At 42.6% G+C, this 20,676-nt stretch overlaps 1 long non-coding RNA gene across 1 annotated transcript in view; it reads right to left on the minus strand.

The window, feature by feature from the left end:
• Positions 1 to 20,676, minus strand: part of LOC141582885 (uncharacterized) — a 508,101-nt gene that overhangs the window by 51,401 nt on the left and 436,024 nt on the right. The window lies entirely within an intron of this gene.

Below are 20,676 nucleotides of genomic sequence, written 5' to 3' on the forward strand. Positions count from 1 at the left end.
TGTATTCATAATGCCCCCTTTTCTACATTTGCTAGGTAATGTATTATAGTATCATGCCCAGTTGAGAGATAAGGTTATTCATAAAGTCCTTTCTTAAAGAAGAGATTTGGGGGAAGAAAAGGAGAGAGGCAGGAGGGTTCCTTGGGATGGGCACCTCTTCTACAGAGTAGCTGGTGCTACTGGAATCCGGGCAGTCTATAGGGTTTGAGCCAAATGTCCAAAGTAAAGGCCACCACTGTAGGATATCTGTAAAAATGAGATCCTTGAAATGAGAAGGACTAGAGATGTCAAAAATTGAAAATCTTGGGGAGAACCAAATCAAGAGAGTACTGGAACATAATGCTGGGAAATACTTAAGAAATTGATGCCCATGATGGCTTTTTGAGTGCTTCCTGGGTCGAGTGGACAGGAGTGTTAAAAGGCTAAGAACAAAATGACAATCTGGAGCACAGTAGGAAGCTTTTCAGTTCCAAATCGTTTAATTCCAAAACTTGTGTTCTTCAGGTAAATTAGTAAGCATTTTCCAAAGTTTCTCTGTGAAGAAAGCAGCCAGGTGAATGTACATTTTATATAGCTAGGGACACCTATTAAAATCTCCCTTTCCCTTTAAGATTATTAAGAAAAGCATAGGGAATGTTCTGTTTTATGTGGGCTGGGACTCTTTGTACAAACACTGAGATTTTATATAAGAAACTGAAATTGTAGAATTCCAGAACAGGAATAGATCCCAAAGGGTATTTAGATGCTAAATACCCTTTTCATTTGCCAGATGAGGAAACAGAAGCTGAGAGATGGAATATTTCATATAAGGTTACCCAGCAAGTGTGATGGGTGGTGACTCATGCCTCAACCCCAACCTTGGAAGTTGGTCATGTGGTTGAGACATTTCTTCATGTCATTCTCAGAGGACCAATGAACAAAAAAGATGTTGTTTGTGGATTAGCACTCCTGTGATTTGAGTCTTTAAAATATAGTTGTTTAGAAGTTTGGGAGAGGCTAGCCTTACAGAAAGCACCTTGGGTTTTGCAGGACTCTATTAGCAGGACAAGCAGCACATGTAGGCTATCCTGAGTTCCTGACACCAGCGACTTTCCGGGGTTTGGCTCAGCATGTTGCTCTGTTCCCGACCAGAGCATGGTTTAGGTAGAGTCCCACCTGTTGGTTCTTATGCTGGCCTCCACACTGGACTTTGAGATGCCCTTCCTGTGTATCGTCTGACAGCTCATCTGGCTCCAAAGACCTGAGCAGATCTGTCTTCTCCCTGCCTAGCCTGCCTCCAAAGTCCAATGCCTGGTCCTCGCCCTGATGCTGGCTTGAACTGGACAGTTTCTGTCATTATCCTGGCCACACATTCAAGGCCACCTGATGGAGATGCCCTGATGACTTTGGGAATCCGCAGCATCTACTGCATGCCAGATGTGACCTCAAAGTGATAAAAGTAAGCTCATCACCTGATCCGATCACCATATCTCCCCACCCTTCCCACCATCCACAAACATATGCACCTATGTGCCCATTTTACAGATTAATAAATTGAAGCTCACAAAAGAGAAGTAATGTGCTCCAAAGCACACAGCCCTAGGTAGTACAGTAGATTTTCCACTCAAGGTAGTGACTTCACCATAAGAAACCATCCTTCCATTTTCAGTTCTAATGAAGAAAATCCTTTTGGGTTATTGTATTCAACCTATACTTTATGGAAGTGCATTCTTAGTTCCTGTCCAAATGTTAGGTGACATTAGAAGATGAACAGCAAGGCCTAGTCTGGACCATTTCCTATGACTACAAAATCATTAGAAACAAAAAGGTATTTGTGAAAACCAGCTTTCCAGATGAGAAAACTAAGCAACAGAGAGATTAGGTTACATGCCAGAGATCACACTGCTGAAAAATAGCAGAGCTAGGATTCAACCCAGACTGTCTGCCTACACTCTTAGGTGCTGTGCTGGGCTATCAAAAATATTTTGGCAGCTAAAGAAATAGTCCAAATCACATACTATTAGATTTGTTGAACAACAACTGCTAAACTCTGCATAGCTTTTTGGCATGTGCTGTTTAATTAAATATGGTTAGCTTTGTTGAAGAATAACCACTAACCTCTGCATAGCTTTTGCATGTACACTCTCAGTGTGTAACCCAGGCGTCCCCAAACTTTTTACACAGGGGGCCAGTTCACTGTCCCTCAGACCATTGGAGGGCCGCCACATACTGTGCTCCTCTCACTGACCACCAATGAAAGAGGTGCCCCTTCCTGAAGTGCAGCGGGGGGCCGGATAAATGGCCTCAGGGGACTGCATGCGGCCTACGGGCCATAGTTTGGGGACACCTGGTGTAACCTCTCATGGCTGCTCAAACCCCATGCAGAAGACTTGGAGGGGAAAAGTGACTTTAGGGGTAATTGGCAGAATGAGGATTGGAACTCAGCCCAAATTAAAGCATATTACTTCATCTATATTTTACATAAGGGGACACTGAGGTCCAGAGGGATTAAGTAAGGCAAATCCCCCTCTTGCAGGGAGCCCAGCATAGACATCTCTATGGGATTAGTGCTAAATATGTATGAAGTCCTATGTCAGACCCTGTCTCTGGACTGAAGGATTTAAGGCTCCTGGACTCAGTCCCTTGAGAAGAGCCTGGGGTCTCTATTGCAATTATGCTGGGGAGAAGAGATTTACCCAAGACCCAAGCAGATGCTGTAGGTGATGAGGGAGAAGAGTGAGGCACAGAGTTAGCTGGGCCGAGGCTATCTGAGAATTCAGGCTCCAGGCTCCTGTGTGTAGGGTATGATTGTGGACCTTAGATCCAGAGACCCTTGAGGAGGAAGCAAATAGCATCAATCCATTCCTGCAGGACATAGAATTTGCCATCATCAGTCAATATGGATTTCAATCTTAGATTGGGTCTCTCTAAAGTCTTGTTTACTTCCTTTATAAAATAGGGTCAAAACACTACTGATAATGCTAATTTGATTAGCAGTTAAGTAAGATAATATGGCTCTTATTGATGGCACATAGTGGGCCACCATACTTTTTTTTCCCTTCCCCATCTTCTCTGTCAAACTCTGTCTTCCTTAACGATGATCTGAAGAAGGCATTGATGAGATTTTATTTCCATTCAAGGATGAAATGAAATGAAAAGTAATTTTTTTTTTGAGATAGCATCTCACTCTGTTACCCAAGCTGAAGTGCAGTGGTGCAATCTCAGCTCACTGCAACCTCTGCCTCCTTGGTTCAAGTGATTCTTCTGCCTCAGCTTCCTGAGTAGCTGGGACTATAGACGTGTGCCACCATGCCAGGCTCATTTTTTGTATTTTTAGTAGAGACAAGGTTTCACCGTGTTAGCCAGGATGGTCTTGATCTCCTGACCTCGTGATCCACCTGCCTTGGCCTCCCAAAGTGCTGGGAATACAAACATGAGCCACTGTGCCTAGCCGAAAATAATTTTTAATGGCTTGCTTGTGTTAGGGGTTTTTGAACCTCTTGTTTGCAACTGGCAGCAAAGGGTAACTCAGATGATGCATTAGTGTCCAGTGGCTACTGTAATGAATGACCACCAGCCTGGTATCTTAAAGCAACAGGAATGTATTTGTTTCCAGTTCTAGAGGCCAGAAGTCCAAAGTCAAGGTTTGTTAAGGTTTGGTTCCTTCCAGAGGCTCTCAGGAGGAATCCATTTCTGGACTCTTCCCTAGTTGTTGGTCCCTGACGGAAGTCATTGGAAATCCATGACTTATAAATTCGTAAGGATACTTGTCATTGAATTTAAGGCCCACTTGAATCCAGGATGATCTCATTTTGAGATTACCTTAATCCTATGTGCAAATACCCTCATAAGCTCACATTCTGAGTTTCCAGTGGACATGAATTTTAGGGAGGTGGGTTCACTATTCAATCCAGGCAGATTTCACAGGAGAAAAGGGCATTGGATTAATAGAATTCACTGTGGATTTGGCTTTGTCACTTGCCACTCACTTGCTGGGTAACCCTGGCCACATCATTTCCTCTGACCCTCAGCTCACTCCCCACATCACCTATCACGAGACCATGTGGAAGAGAACTTTGCAGAATTTTACCTAAGGCTGAGTGGGTTTTATAACTGGAGAGTGGATAAATGGGAACCCAGTGAGAAAAGAGACTGATAAAGTAGGGCTTAGCTGGCATCTTCTAAGTAGCAGCTGAAAATATTTTCCCCAAATGTCTGTACATATCAGGATGCCCCATAGCCCTTTACTAAATTGGCCATTTTGATCTCTTCTTGACCAGGTTGTTCTACCTTTCTGGAACCTGCAGCTCTGATGCTTCAGCAAGAACGTGATGCCTGAGTCCCTGCCCACTTGTCCACTCTCCCTTAGACAAGCATGCAGGCATTATACAACTGCATTGACAGACAGCCACCTGTCTCTGGCAGTGTGGCCTGAAACTCATTCTCTGCGACTGGTCTGCTGGCTCTCAGTATACACTGTAACCGAGGAAATGCATGTGTTCCAGATGTTTATCTCCTAATTAAGAATCTGATGTGCCACTTACGGTAATGTACTTGCCCATGCTAATATTCTCTCTTTCCTCAGAGGATCTGCCAGGGCAGATTTGATGTAAAGAAAGACAGAGTGTCCCTGGTGTATTTTAATTAGGAAATTGGTCTCCAGTCACGGTGAGCACCAGGTGCCAGGCCTACTGCAAAGCCGTTCAGATCAACAACCATCCACTGACTTCTATTCTAAGGTGAATGAGGTAGTCTTTGCTTTTGAGGAGCTTTCAGCCTCCAGGGAGGGGACTTGACAGACACAGACAACTAATCAGCATGCAAGGTGTTCAGTACTCTAAATAAGTATTGTGGATTGAGGAGTTGGAATTCCACTGGAGGCTTGGAGTTTAGTGAAGATGGAACAATTTAGCCAAGCTTGTCAAAAGGGACCAGTGGGAATTTAGCAGGCAGACATGGAACAGGACTACATTCCTGGCAGAGGAAATGTCCCAGGTAAAGGCATAAAGGTATAAAAAAGCAGATATTTGTGCTTTTGTCGACACATCATGTGGTTGATGCCTGGGGTACAGGGACAGAGTGGGAAGGGATGAGGGCAGACGTCAGGCCAAGGAGTTGATTCTGTAAATGTCAGAGGCAGTATGGCAGCACTTGATTGGGAAAGAGCATGATCAGGATTATATTGTAGATCAGTCACTGGCTATAGCCTAGAAGACTGAAGAGAGGAGGTCAAGGGAAGGAAGAAGGAACAGAAACTGTTGCAACACTTCAAGTTCAAGATGATGGTGACCTCAACGGAGCAGTGCCAGGGGAATGGACAAGTAGAACACATAGAATTGTCCATGGGAGGTTGTAGGAAGAGGAGTGAGGTAGGAATGGAGGAAAAGTCTGCATTTCTGGCTGGGATGACTTCGATATGGTCCATGAACTGAGATGAGGACTTCAGGAGGGAGTGCAAATCTGGGGGCATTGGTGAAAAGGGTATAGTTGAGATGAGGGTTGATTTAGGAGCCACCCCATCATGAATCCAGCAAACCCCACTCCATGCTGGGTGGGCTATGTGATTTTAAGTGCCTAAGGAGAATCTTAGCTTTTATATTTCTATAATAAAAGCCCTGTGGGACCATCCACTGCAAGGACTGGAGTGGGTGTTCTAAACCTGCAGTTTCAGCCTTGACCACTCTGCCTAAGTGTCAAAGGGAACTTGCTGTGAAGCTCTGGAATTCTGACCTCAGATCTCAGCCTCCACTCTGCCCCCTTAATCACAGGTTAGCAATTGCCCAAATGCCTCACACCCTCCATCCCTGCCCCTCCAGCTCTCCCTCTCCAATCCTCTCCCTCCTCCTCTGCCTAGTGCCTTGCCTGGACTTGCTCAGGACAGGGATTTTCTGAGTCTCTTACCCTGCCTTGGCCCATAGTTGGGATTTGGTGGCTGGCAGGGTGGGAGGTGGGCAGAAGATGGTAGCATCTCTTTCCCCATCTTTGTCACACCTCCTGTCATATTTCTTCTTTTGTATCTTTCCAAGATAGACCTTGTGGTCAGATGGGGCTACAAATTGGGTCTTGTGGAGAGAGAGTGAGGATGCTTGATGGGCCTGAGTGATTCGAAGTGATTGAAAAACTGGCCCCACTATAAGGAGTAACTCCACAATAAACCAATTGCCCAGTAGAATTGACATCTAGCAGGTCTTTCTTATTTGTAATTGTCAGAGGCATTTGAACCAGAACAACTCCATCTTGAATAGGGGCTGGGTAATATAAAGCTGAGACCTACTGGGCTGCATTTTCAGGAGGTTAGGCATTCATTCCAAGTCACAGGATGAGATAGGAGGTCAGCACAAGATACAGGTCACAAAGACCTTGCTGATAAAAGGATGTGATAAAGAAGCCAGCCAAAACCCACCAAAACCAAGATGGCAATGAAAGTGACATCTGGTTATCTCACTGCTCATTATGCACTAGTTATAATACATTAGCATGCTAAAATACACTCCCACCAGTGCCATGACCATTTACAAATGCCACAGCAAGATCAGGAAGCAAACCTATATGATCTCAAAAGGGGAGGAATTCTCAGTTGCATGAATTGCCCAGTCCTTTCCTAGACAGCTCATGAATAATCCACCTTTTGTTTAGCATATAATCAAGAAATAACCAGTAGCCAACCAGCAGCACTCAGGACTGCTCTGTCTATGGGGTAGCCATTCTTTGATTCTTTTACTATTTTAATAAATTTGCTATCACTTTACTCTATGGACTCACCCCAAATTCTTTCTTGCGTGAGATCCAAGAACCCTCTCTTGGGGTCTGGATCGGACCCTTTTCCAGTAACATAATCATTGCTTTTTTGTTCCTTCCTCTCTTACTTTCTTCAGTAAGTATGAGCAGAGCACCTCCTCTGGGCAAGCACTGGTTACAGCCTGGGACACAAGTTAAGTCAGAGAGCAAGTCTACCAGGAGCACCAGATCGAGAGGCAGAAAAGAAAGCAGATGCTCACAGCTCCCAAATGAGGCCCGTGGCTGAGAGAAGCCCAGAGAAAGAGAACAAGTCATTTGAGAGCAGAGCTAGTTCATCCATGCAGAGGATATGCTTTCACAGGGATAAAGGGACCAGGACATTCTAGGCCAAAACATGGATGAATGGCCATGCCCGGTTCTATCTTCCCTCCTTCCTTTCTTCGTCTCCCTTCTCCTTTCTTCTCTTCCATCTTCTTATCTCAAAAAATACTAATGAAATTCTTGCCTTTTTTTTACGCTAACATGTACTATTTTTATGTAGTGCTGCCTATGACATAAAGACAATCTCCTCTTTATCCCTCCCACCGCAGAGATGAGGCATGTGTGACTTAGAGACTTTAGGTGGCATCCTAGTGAGTGGCTAGAGGGTAGTGGACTTCGGAATTGGACGATAGATTCTGTTATCCCCTCCATTTTATATACCACTTCCTTTTGGAAAAACTTTAGGAAGTGGTTATGTGCATTTATTCTAATCTGTTTAAGTGCCTTCTTGCCATTATATGAGAAAATAGTATGAATGGGTAAGAAATGCACTAAATAGGAGCTCAGGAGACCTGGTCCTGTTATCTTTCCATAGGATCTCAGGGATAGGATGAGGAGGGTCCTTCCTTTGCCTCCCATGCCCTACATACCTTAAGGTTCCCTGAACAGAACAAATGGAACCAACCACATAGCCCAGAGGATTGCTGTGGCTCTCGCATGGCTGACCAGGGCTTGTTGCTTCGCTTAATACTCTGCTGTTGCCATCTTAAAACTCTTCATAATTTTAATGAGGCCCTGCATTTTTATTTTGTACTGGGACCCACAAATCATGTAGCCAGTCTTTCCCAGGAAACCTGCTTTCCTGCCCATTCGCTGTCTCACTGCCGCTGTCTGACTGCCTCCCTTCAAGTGATTCCTTACCAGCTCCCCTGCGGCCAGGACTGTTCCTTTGATCTGAGACACGGGCTGGTTCCTGGGTCCATGCAGAATAGCAGAATGATGGTGTCCAGCACCAGACATGATTATCCAAATCATTTCCTCCTGTGACCAGGACCTGGCTTAATACTTCCCAGGTACCAGGTGTTCCCCAAATATCTGCACGTGGAAGAGTTTGGGTGGCTCCATTCTTTTCTCTTTTGATAAAACAATTAGGTCACTTAGATTATGAAAAGCTTTGAAATCATGAAAGTAGTTTATTTGAAGTTTGGGGAAGAAAAGACTTTGATGGTGAAGAGAAAGAGCTATTTTCATTTTAAACAAAGAAACAGCAGGAGAGATTTCTGGGAGACGGTAATAACTCAGATTCTGTTATCCATAATATTGGTAAGAGACTTTACACAGTCACTCATTTAGTAAATTGGGACTAGTCCCAGTAGGTAGACAATGCAGAAGGAAATCTTTGGGCTCAGAATAATGAAGAGATTCTAGCATTCAGAGATTTCTGGATGGAGATTTGGCCAACTCAAAAGACAGTGAAACCCTTATCGCTGGAAGCAATGGGCAAATTGCTGGTTTATGCCCCTTTAACAGAGGGGTGGAGAAGCTCTGAGTATCAAATGGGCAACTGGACCAGACAGAGTTTAAGGTTCTTAACAACGCTGGCAACCTGTGTTAGTTGATTCTAGTGGATTTTTCTAACCCAGTGATTCTATGATTTTTTAAATTTATACCTAAAAGCTAAAGATACCAACTTTTTCTTTCTATTTCTGTAGGAGACAAATGAAGAATACAAATTTTTATATTTACCATATAAGCAGGAAAATATTGATTGCTTGAAATTACTGTGATAATTCCATAATTCAAGCTGGTGGCTTTCTTAAAATGAATGAATGAATGAATGAATGAACAAATTAATCAAGGAAAGAAATGAGAAATATTCAATGCAGAAAAGTTCTTTCAAGATTACCAAGGTCAGAAAGGGTAGACCCCAGCTGGTAGTTCTCTCAGGACATAAGGTTCCATAATCTTAGAAACTGCTTGATGCCAGCAGCCTCTGGGGTGTCCATTTTCCCTGCACAGAGTGGAGTGAACATTAGCACACACCTTGCCAAGGGCCTGGAAAGAGGATGTTTGTGCAACACTAATAGAACCTTCTGTGTAACATCATAGTGTTCTCAGCGTTTCCTCAGGCAGAAGCCACATCCTGGAAACAAGTCGTGTACAGGTACATGAAGATGTAGCTGGCAACGTCTGTGTTTATTCCATTGAAAGCACAAAAAGCACAGGTCCTGAGGTCAGGAGGACTGTGTACTGGTCCTGGTTCTGCCTATAAATGCTTAGGTGGCTTTGGCCAAGTCCCTTCTCCTGGGGACTCAGTTTTTCCATTTTAAAAATAGGGATAATAACAGTTTTCCCCCGTACAATGGTTATGAGGGTTGAATTTGTTAACATTTGTAAAATGCTTTAAAAAGCATCCATTGTGTCTTTAACCCAAAAAGTGTCACTAGTCTTTATAGCAACCTTTTTAGATAGGCATTCTCTAAAGGAATCTGAGGCTCAGGCAGTCAGTGATGTGTTCAAGATAATATACCCGGCCATCACCCCACTTTTCCACTGTCACCAGAGCCAGATCAGCTATAAAATGACTTCCAATTCTGACATTTAGAGATTCCATCTTTATAAACTGACAGCTTTGCCTGGATTATACATGCCCCTTAGTTCTGGTGGGCACCAGCTAGATGTAGGAAAGGTTCACTCGCAAGGGGATCTCCAATTCTGTTGGTAATGTGAAAGACCATTTTCAGCACTGGCATCTTGCTCTGTTTGTCATGGCCTTGGAGGCTCTGACAGACCCTGACTATGTAACCTAGAGCTACTGGGCCCCCTTAATGATGCGGAGTCTGGTTCTTCCAGCTCTGCAGCAATTCAAATACATTCCGAGGTTGCCAAAACAAATGTCGAATCCTGATGCTCTATTTGTAGTCCCTGTGTAGGTCAACATCCCACAGCTTTCCAGGCTACTACAAATATTAGTGCCTGCTCCTCCCTTGTCCTCCTGTGTAATCGATCACCAATCCTGTCTTCAAGGGGAGTCCCATACCTGCTTGAAATTTCTAAGTGAATCTGCATTATATACAAGGTCTAAGCTTATCATTCTAGCCCCTCAGGTGTTAGCTCTCTCCTGCCTGGCTCCCTCTCCTACTCTCTCATTCTCCCTCCATGGGCTTCCCAGCACTGGCCCCCAGGGCAGCCAGCGCTCCAGCTGTGAAGAACCTCTTGCTATAATCTGAACATGCCAGGTTGTCCTCATCCTCCCTCATCTACCAGACACTTCTGGGGAAAATGCCCACCCTTTCCTCCTCTCCTGTTATTACGGCTGAAGTGCCCCTCCTTCTGTCTGTCTCTAGACCCCATGCATGCCCTGTTGCTTTCTTGGGGACTTCATCTGTCCTCTGTTTTCTTTTTTTCTTTTTTGTTTTTTTGCCTAATTGTTCCCTCATATAAAGTTAAAAATGCTCACTCCCTCTCATTTTAACAAAACTTCCCAATACCCATGTTTCACCCCAGCTATCATCCTTCACAGCCAATACTTTCTGCCACTAATTCTTGACCTCCTACTTTTCAGTTCACTGTAATCTGATTTTTGGTCTTTCCATTTTACTGAAATACTCCTTGCCATTGTTTCTTCAAACCATCTTTTTCTTAAATCTAAAAGCCTAATCATTCCCAAGGCATTTTTAACTTGATCTTTCAAAAGAATTTGATACTGTTGATTATTCACCACTTCTTTAAGGTCTCCCTTCCTTCATCCTGGAGTTTGTTGGGTTTTCCTCCTCTCTCCTTGGCCACATCTCTGACTTCACTTCCTTTGCAGGCTTCTCTTTTTCTTTCTTCCCTTTAAATGCCTTTCCCACTTAAAATAACGCGGCTAGTCAAGATGGGTTACAATGCGCTAACAAACAACCCTTAAGATCTCAGTGACACATATTTGTTATTTGTTTAGGCTACACACCCACTGCAAGGCAGCAGCAGGGAAAATCTGAGAACCATGGACAGCCATTCTGCTCTGTGAGTGAGACTGAGCGATAATCCAGAAAATTCCAGTATTTTCCCAGCTAGACTTCAGAATGACTCTGGTGACACCTTTTTAAAGTGTCTTTAGTCATTACCCTATGCTTGTCCCATCACTGTGTCAGGGCAGATAATTTGTCTCTTTAATTCCCAGGAGTTCAGACTGAGAGAATCAAGGAGCTATACTTAAAGAAATATACCCAAGGAGATAGTATTGACACCTAAACCTGATTTAATTGATGAGATTCCAGACTTCAAGCTGACTGATTGGATAGAATGAGAACTTGGGGAGCCTTGGGGAGGGGCAAATGAGTTTTGCATGTGGGAGGCATGTGAACCACTGGGGGCTGGAGTCAGGCTGTCACAGCCAGGCTTCAAGACAGCCCTCACGTTCCTAGCCTTCTAGTATTCACTTTCTCCTCCACTGGATGGGGCTGGCCTGAGTACATAAGTAGGATAGTTCAGAAATGATGGAGTGTGATTTTGAGGATAGGTCATAAAAGACACAGGGACGTCTGTCTTGCTCTCTGCCTCTGGTGTCACTCACAATGGCAGAAACAAGACACTATGTCATAAGGACATCCAGCAGCACTGTGGAGAGGGCCACCCAGCCACCAACAGGGACCTCTTGCCAACCACTATGAGAGGGAGCCATGCTGGAAGTAGATCATCCAGCATGTCACATCTTCAGATGCAGCTTTCATTGACTTTCTGACGACAACTTTAGGAGAAGCCCTGGGCCAGAACCTTCAGATAAGTTGAATTTCTGACCCACAAATTGTGTGAAATGCGAATGGCCATCAGCAAGTCTTCATCATCCCACTTTTCGCCCAGTCATGTTCGCTCTCGACTAAACCACGGTGGCTGCTTATCTAACAAGTCTCTTTGCTTTCAAATGTCTTCCTTTTCTGAAATTCACTTTCCCTATGGACCTGAGTGAAACATCAAAGTACGAATCTGAGGAAAATCCTCTGAAGATTTCCCAGTGCTTCTAGGAGAAATCCTAAACTCCCCAGTGTGGTCTGTGAAAGCTGTGTGATCTGACTGCTGCTGACCTTTGCAAACTGCCTCTCATGACTCATTCGTTTCAATTCAAAATTTAGGTCTTCAAATGTTTTTCATTTTCTAGAATAAACCTTCCTTTTTCTTGTTCCTTGACAAGACTTTCTGAAAAACTACTCTCTGCCCAGAACACTCCTCTGTTCTCTTTTCTTTCCCGGCTATTCTTCTCCCTTTGACCCCACATCTCTGAGATGCCTGTCCTGACTTTCCTTGTCCACGTCTAGGAAGCGACTCTCTTCTGTGCTCCAGGATGACCTATGTCATATCCTTATCACAATATTATCCATCCCAATGATACTACAGGAACAGTAATATTAACAACTACTCTTAACAGATGCTCTCTGGGACTACCCCTGTGTCATCTGAAGACATTTTCTGCACTCAAGAGCCTCTAAACCTGTTTTTGAAGATGGTCTTTGATCACAGATCATGCTTGACTCAAACTTAGGGCAGGCTAGAAACACTGCAAAATTAACTTCAATCAATGAAGGTCAACAGTTGGTGAATAAATAGCCCATCTTCTTCACCTTAGTGGGTCCCTTTCAAGGTGTGCTCTATGATATGTCTCAAAGTTTCAGTGGGATTGAGCCCCAGCTTCCCAGAGGAGTTATCTGCCCATAAATGTATCCTTCATTAGCAATCTCTTTTTTCTTCTGTGTCCCACCTCCACTCCCTCACAGCTTCTTGCATCTTTTCTCAAGTAAATTGCTAGGACACATATCCTTTCTCAGGGTCTGATTTTAGAGTTACTCACATTGGGTCACAACCACTTAGTCAGCACTTACCATGAGCTGGACACTGGGTCAAGCTCTTTAAATGCATTATATAGTTTAAGTCTCTTAGCAACCCAATGAGATAAGTGCTAATTCATAAAATTAGGGTAATACTACTTATTCATAGCATTGTTGTGAAGTTTAAGTGGAATCATACATGTAAAGTGCTCAGAACTTGGCGAGAATTGAAGAGAAGACAAACTTGAAGAGTTTAGCACAGTCTTTTGCAAAGTAAGCAATTGGTCATTTGCCCAAGATCACACAGATACTAAGTGATAGATTTTTACCAAATTCTGCCAGATTCCGAAGTCCTATACTGTCTTGTCAGTTGTAACCTTCTATTCAATTATTTTCCACAGGAGACTGTAGGCTCCATGGGAACAGGAACCATGTTCATTGTATTTAGTTTTATTCCCACAGCCTGGCATTCAGTAGACAGCAAAATATTTGTGTTGAAAAGAATCTATTTCTCCTTCCTCCTCAAATCTCTTTTATATTTATTTTATAGTCATTATTCACAAGAAAGTTTGAGTCGTTACTTAGAATAATTATAAAAACTATATATAAAAACAGCATGTCATCTTCAAAAAGTTGAATTTTTCTCTTAAGGAAGATAGTATATTTCCATTTAGGGAAGGCAGCATATTTTGTGGCAAGGTCATGCTGGTTTTGAAGTCTAAAAGACCTGATATAAATCTTGTATTTTCAACTCTATGATCTTGGAAAAAATACTTAGTCTTTCTGATTTTTAGTTTTTTCATCTATAAAAGAGGAATGACCCCAGTGTGTAGTGCTCCCAGGGATGGGGGGGGTGGGGAGGTGGGAAGAGATAGCATGGGGAGAAATGACAGATACAGGCAAGGGGACGGAAGGCAGAAAACCACAATGCCATGTGTGTACCTATGCAACAATCTTGCATGTTCTTCACATGTACCTCAAAACCTAAAATGAAATAAAAAGCAAGCAAGCAAAAAAAAAAAAAAAAGAGGAATGATTGTACCTCCCATACTAGTTATTTACTTTTGCATAACAAATTACCTAAAAATTTAGTAGCTACAGACGGCAAACATTTACTATCGCACATAGTTTCTGAGGATCAGTAGTCCATAAATAGGTTAGCTGGGTTGTTTTAGCTCAAGATAGCTCATGAGGTTGCATTCAAGTTTTCTGCTAGGACTGTCATCATCCGAAGGCTTGACTGGGGCTGAAGATTCACTTCCAATCTCACCCATATACTTGTTGGCAGGACTGTCAGCTTCTCTCCATGAGAGCCTCTCACAGTATGGCAGTTAGTTTTCCCCAGAGAAAAAGTTCTCAGAGGGTGGGAGAGGTAGCCCCCAACACAGAAGCCACTGGGTCTTTTGTAACCTAATCTTGGAAGTGTCGCACCATCACCTCTTCCATATTCTATTGGTTGCAGACACCAATCCTCACACAGGGTGGAAGGGGAAACCACACAAGGAAGCGAATACCAGTAGGTGAGATCACTGGTGCCATCTTGGAGTTTATGCACCACATCTCCCATATGGAGTTGTTGTTGGGGCTCACTTGGGGTGGTTGGCAAAATATTAGGGAAAGTTATAGATTATAGTCTCAAACCTTTTGGAAGGTTGAAAGGTTTTACTGGGACAGGCTGAAGGCAGCTGGTTCATTACCTTAGTATAGAAAGAGACGACAAGAGGCTTTCTCAGTTAAATCTGTTTACCTCACATCCCTGTGTCTCTACTCTGTTTACTCATGTAAACTTTTTGCTGGATGGCAGGAAGGTCAAAGGGGAATTACACATTAATGGTGTTCACTCTGGGCCCCAGAATCTAAAGTTCTTATCATTTGTAAAACCACTCTTTTAACCATGTTAATTATCCACAAGCATGTTGACTTAGAACCTCTGTTATTAAATCCATACTGAATAAATGTGAGGATGGACAGGGGGTTGGTTGGTTGGCTGCAATTGGCCTGTGAATGCAGCCAACGACCATCCCTAGCCCACTTGAATCACTGATGTGGGTGTGAAGCTGCATTTATTCACCCATCATTGAGTCAGGGTCTGCAGGACAGACCTCTGCAGGTGGTGACCGACATCTCAGGTGGTGACCCCGACGTGATCAAAGTCACAGGTGGTACCCTGTGTGAGGAGACCAATGACACAGCTGGTAACCTGGTATGAGGAACCCGGTATGAGGAGACACTCACCACAGCTGGCGCCCTAACAGGGATGGTTGCAGAGACCAATCCTAGCACGGGGTGAAGGGGAAACCACACAAGGAAACCACACTACATTTTTATGTGCCTAGAACATAGCTGTCTCTCAAAAAAAAATTCTGTTTTATGGACTCAAGGGAAGACAGATGAGTTTTGGAACCTGAAGAACACTCTTAAAAATCCAGAGTATAGTAGTCATCCCAGCACAATTACTGTCAAACGAATCTAGTTATTACATCTCACATCCTACTGAGGACTTAGCCAGGAATACCGATGACAGCCAAAACTATGGAGCTTCTCGTAGCCTCCAGTATTTTATTTACATTGATTATTAGTTTTGGTTTTATGCCATCCTATATTTCATTTAGTTCAGCAACTCTAAAGTGTATCATTTATTATGGTCACACTTCCCAAGTAAGGACAATGAACTTTAGGAAAGTGATATGATTTGTCTAAGGACACACAGCTATCTAATATGAAGTGAGGATTTACCCCAGGACAATGACTCCAAAGTCTATTCTCTATTAATTATCTCACACTGTATTAGTGCTAAGTCAAACTCAGTTTATAGAAAATAAAAAAAGAGGAGGGAGTGCCATGAATATTGCCCTTTCCATTAATTTCTACATAAGCTGACAGCAGTTTCCTCAGGGTTCTCTTTTCTGTAGCTGTCAGTTGTTAAATGGCCCAGGATTTCCCAGAGCACATCCAGGTATGTGCATAGAGCCCTGAAATGCTGATATTGCCTTAGTAGATTATTTGTTTTTTATAGTCCCACAGGCCATAGCTGATGCATTTTGCCTGAACTTCCTCCTCCTTTATACATATATCCAGGAAGGAGAAGATGAATAAGTAAGATCTTTCAGCCTGCAGATTTCCAGTAATTAATAAAAGCAAATGCTTTCTGTTGAGGGCCAGCTGAGACTTGAGGTGGTGAATGAGGGCTGAATATGTAAGCAGTGTATGCTTCCAGCCAGCAAAGAATCCAGACAGAGCCTGTACCCTCCAGGCCTTGGAACTCTAAGAGCACAGAAGGACAGTGTACAGAACCATGGAGTATGACACTTATTCTAGTGACTTTGACCTGCTACATTCACAGGTCATGATAGCTTTGGTGCTGCCTCTGGGGAAGGGCCACCATTCAACCTGCCAAGCGAAGAAGCAAAGGAACAAAGGCATGAAGCTTTTGGAGCATGGCTGGGCCAAGTTACTGAGAGTACTGTTTGCATGGTTCTGGCCATTTTCCAAACGACCTCTCACTCAGCCTCACCACAGCCTTTACCCACAGAGCCACCTGGGGTGGAAAGGGAGGGGTTTTTCTTATCCCCTATCCAACAGATGAGGGGACTGTGACTCAGAGAGGTGAATGGCTTGGCCAAAGTCTAACAACAGTAACCACAGAGTAATGATTTCTAAGCTACTAATTAACTTTCTAACCATCTACCCATCAGGAATTGGCCTCTAGGTTGAAAAGGCATTCCCAAGTCTCTGTATACCACACACCAAGGATTAGTATACCAAGTAATCATTTTAGAAATTAAAAGTGCCATAGTTAAAATAAAGAACATAAGATATTGGACACATCCATTAAAGACAAACATCAGAATAAATACAACAGAAGAATGATTCAGTGGGCTTGGGGATCAGATTCCTTCTAAAAGTTATCATGAAAGAGAGTGGAGAAACATTAAGGGCTATGGAAGATAGAAAGGGAACTGCCAATATTTGAATAACAGAAATTCAAGAAATGGAGAAGTAGAAGCAACAATGAAGGGAGGAAAATACTTGGAAAAATATTAATGATAGATTTTCTAAAAGAAGAAACAAAGGAAAGAAGGAAACGAGACTTTGGAATATAGTGTCAAATAGGATTTAAAACCCAAAACAAATGTAATTGAATGGAATTTGAAAACATCATAGAGAAAATTCTGTGTGCTTCCAGAGGAAAAGAATGTATTGCTTTGCAAAAGGACAAGACTCAGAGGTTAACCACTGATGTAAGAAGATGATGGAACAATATTTTAGAAGTATTAAACGACTATAACTGCCATTAAGTACTTTCACTTAAATGTGAAGGGACAGTAAAGATATTTTTAGGCATTCAAAACCTCAGTAGTTTTACCACACGAAACTCCACCTTGGAAACTCTCCATGTTTCATTTGATCCTCACAGGTCTGTGATATGATGGTTGTTAACAGTGTCCTTGAAGGCAAGATTAAAATGGTGGAATCACCTATCCACGGTCACACATTGGAACTCACAGCCAGGTCAGAGCTGTGCAAATCTTTTCCTTCTCCTACTCTAGGATGTTGTCTCCTTGGTGAAACAGAAAGGAAGTTCATGTAACTGTTCTCACAACTTTCCTACCTGCCCTTGACACTCAAGGGAATTCTAGAGTTGCCCTCTGCTTCCCCAAGTCTGTCTTCTCAGGGCTCCTGTTTTTCTACCAGAGAGACAAAGTCAATCTATATAATCAAGGAATGAGAGACAGTGGACAAAGAGAAAGAAACACACAGGCTGAGTTGCGTGGAAAAATGATAGGAAAAAAACAGGATGGGAAACTGTTCTGGGATATAAGGAATATGTGAGGAATAAGGGAAAGTCATACAGAGCTATAGAAGACCAGGAATGGTGTCCCACTGACGTTCTCTAAGCAAATAGAAGTTTTGAGTAACTTTGTAATTGCTTTTTTTTTTTTTTTCCTGAGATAGAGCCTCATTCTATATCCAGGCTGGAATGCAGTAGCACAGTCTCAGCTCACTGCAACCTCCTACTCCCAGGTTCAAGTGATTCTCCTGCCTCAATCTTCCAAGTAGCTGAGACTACAGGTGAATGCCAACACAACTGCTAATTTTTGTATTTTTAGTAGAGATGGGGTTTCACCATGTTGGCCAGGTTGGTTCCAAACTCCTGACCCAAGTGATCTGCTTCCTCAGCCTCCCAAAGTCCTGGGATTACAGGTGTGAGCCTGGGATTACAGTGCCTGGTCAGAGTTGCTTTGAATTGTTGGAGAGGCATTTCCTTGGAAGCAAAATTGATCTGGGCTTGGACATTGTAGGTTCCTAGATTTGTAAGAAACATACATATAACTATGTGATAGCCTATCTGCTGTGGAGCAGACTTCCTTCACAAAAGGGATCCCTGAAATAATAAGAATAATGAAAAGATTATGACCCTGACCATGTACTCCAGTGGTTAAAACCTGTATGTTAGGGGAGCATGGAGGTAGCTTACCATTCGTATTTGTTCTTTTATGCTTTTGGTTTCTACTTAACTGTTTTTTGTTCCAATTGCCTTTCTGATTGTGACAATACTTTATTTCCACAGGGCAGTTTATTGTTATGGACCAAGTAAGGGTCAGGCCAATTTGAGTCCTAATCTCAAACCCCTACTAGTCCTGTCCATTGATCTTAGATAAATTACTTTTTTTTTTTTTCTGGTAGAAGTCATGTTTCCTTTTAATTGAATACTTAATTCACAACATTTTTTTTTTCCTCTAGGCTGCTACTCTGGTAATAATTAGGTCCCCATCACTCAAGAACATTGCATCTGACCAGACTGAGAACCAGTGTGAACATGGGCCCTAAACTAAGGCTTTTGGAACAATAAGGAACAGCAAAAACCAGCCTCTCCCTTCACTTAGAAATGGGCTATGATTGGGAGGGTCCAAATCTTTATTATCTAAACACAGAAAACCAGGAGCTCAATGCCAACATGGAAACCAGAATGCATCAGGAATGAAGTACCGTGCCCCCTCAGATACACAAAGTAAAGATGGGTTTGGAGAAATATGTATTTGACCATCCAGCCTCTTCTAGTAGATAGGGCCCCAGCCCAGCATTTTTAAAGAAACATATTTTTGTTTCTATTATTTGCATTACTTCTCAAAGGGGTATACAATCTAAAAGGGATATAAGGGAGGGGAATAAATCTGTTAACACACAAGGAACATTCCTGGATAATGACTTTTAGTTGCAGAGATTGTTTAAAAGTGGCGCATTTTTTAAAATTGCATTTTAGATTTTGGGGTACATGTGAAGAACATGCAAGATTGTTGCATAGGTACACACATGGCAGTGTGATTTGCTGCCTTCTTCCCCTTCACCTATATCTGGCATTTCTCCCCATGCTCTTTCTCCCCAACTCCCCACCCCCAACTGTCCCTCCCCTATTTTCTCCTAACAGACCCCAGTGTGTAGTGCTCCCCTCCCTGTGTCCATGTGTTCTCATTGTTCAACACCCACCTATGAGTGAGAACATGCGGAAAAAAATACCTTAAACTTCATATGGAACCAAAAGAGAGCCTGCATAGCCAAGTCAATTCTAAGCAAAAAGAACAAAGCAGGAGGCATCACACTACTGGACTTCAAACTATACTACAAGGCTACAGTAATCAAAACAGCATGGTACTGGCACCAAAACAGACATATAGACCAATGGAACCGAACAGAGGCCTCAGAGACAACACAACATATCTACTACCATCCAATCTTTGACAAATGTGACAAAAACAAGTAATGGGGAAAGGATTCCCTGTTTCATAAATGGTGTTGGGAAAACTGGCTAGTCATGTGCAGAAAGCAGAAACTGAATTCCTTCCTGACACCTTACACTAAAATTAACTCCAGATGGATTAAAGACTTAAATATAAGACCTAACACCATAAAAACGTTAGAAGAAAATCTAGGCAAAACCATTCAGGACATAGGCATAGGCAAGGACTTCATGACCAAAACACCAAAAGCACTGGCAACAAAAGCCAAAATAGACAAATGGGACCTAATCAAACTTCACGGCTTCTGCACGGCAAAAGAAACAGTCATTAGAGCAAATTGGCACCAACAGAATGGGAAAAAATTTTTGCAGTCTACCCATCTGACAAGGAGCTGATTTCCAGAATTTACAAAGAACTAAAACAGATTTATAAGAAAAAAACAAGCCCATTCAAAAGTGGGTGAAGGATATGAACAGACAATTTACAAAAGAAGACATACATGAGGCCAACAAACATATAAAAAATGCTCATCATCACTGGTCATTAGAGAAATGCAAATCAAAACCACATTGAGATACCATCTCATGCCAGTTAGAATGGTGATCATTAAAACATCTAGAGACAACAGATGCTGGAGAGGATGTGTAGAAATAGGAACACTTTTACACTGTTGGTGGGAATGTAAATTAGTTCACCCATTGTGGAAGACAGTGTGGCAATTCCTTAAGGACCTAGAAATAGAAATTCCATTTGATCCAGCAATCCCATTACTGGGTATATAGCCAAAAGTTTATAAATCATTCTACTATAAGGACACATGCACACAAATATTCATTGCAGCACTGTTTACAATAGCAAAGATCTGGAACCAACCCAAATGCCCATGGATGATAGAGTGGACAGGGAAAATGTGGCACATACACACCATGGAATATTATGCAGCCATCAAAAACAATGAGTTCATGTCCTTTGTAGGGACATGGATGAATCTGGAAACCATCATTCTCAGCAAACTGACACAAGAGCAGAAAATCAAAAGTGGCACATTTTTAAAAACTGGCAAAAATTCAGGGCAATTTGAGAAAGAATTCAAAAGTGGTGGCTATATTTGCTGGCAGGTTTAGGTAGGGCATGTGTACTTACAAATCCCTTTT

The sequence above is a fragment of the Saimiri boliviensis genome, chromosome 2, assembly GCF_048565385.1.
Source record: "Saimiri boliviensis isolate mSaiBol1 chromosome 2, mSaiBol1.pri, whole genome shotgun sequence".
Lineage (NCBI taxonomy): Eukaryota > Metazoa > Chordata > Mammalia > Primates > Cebidae > Saimiri > Saimiri boliviensis.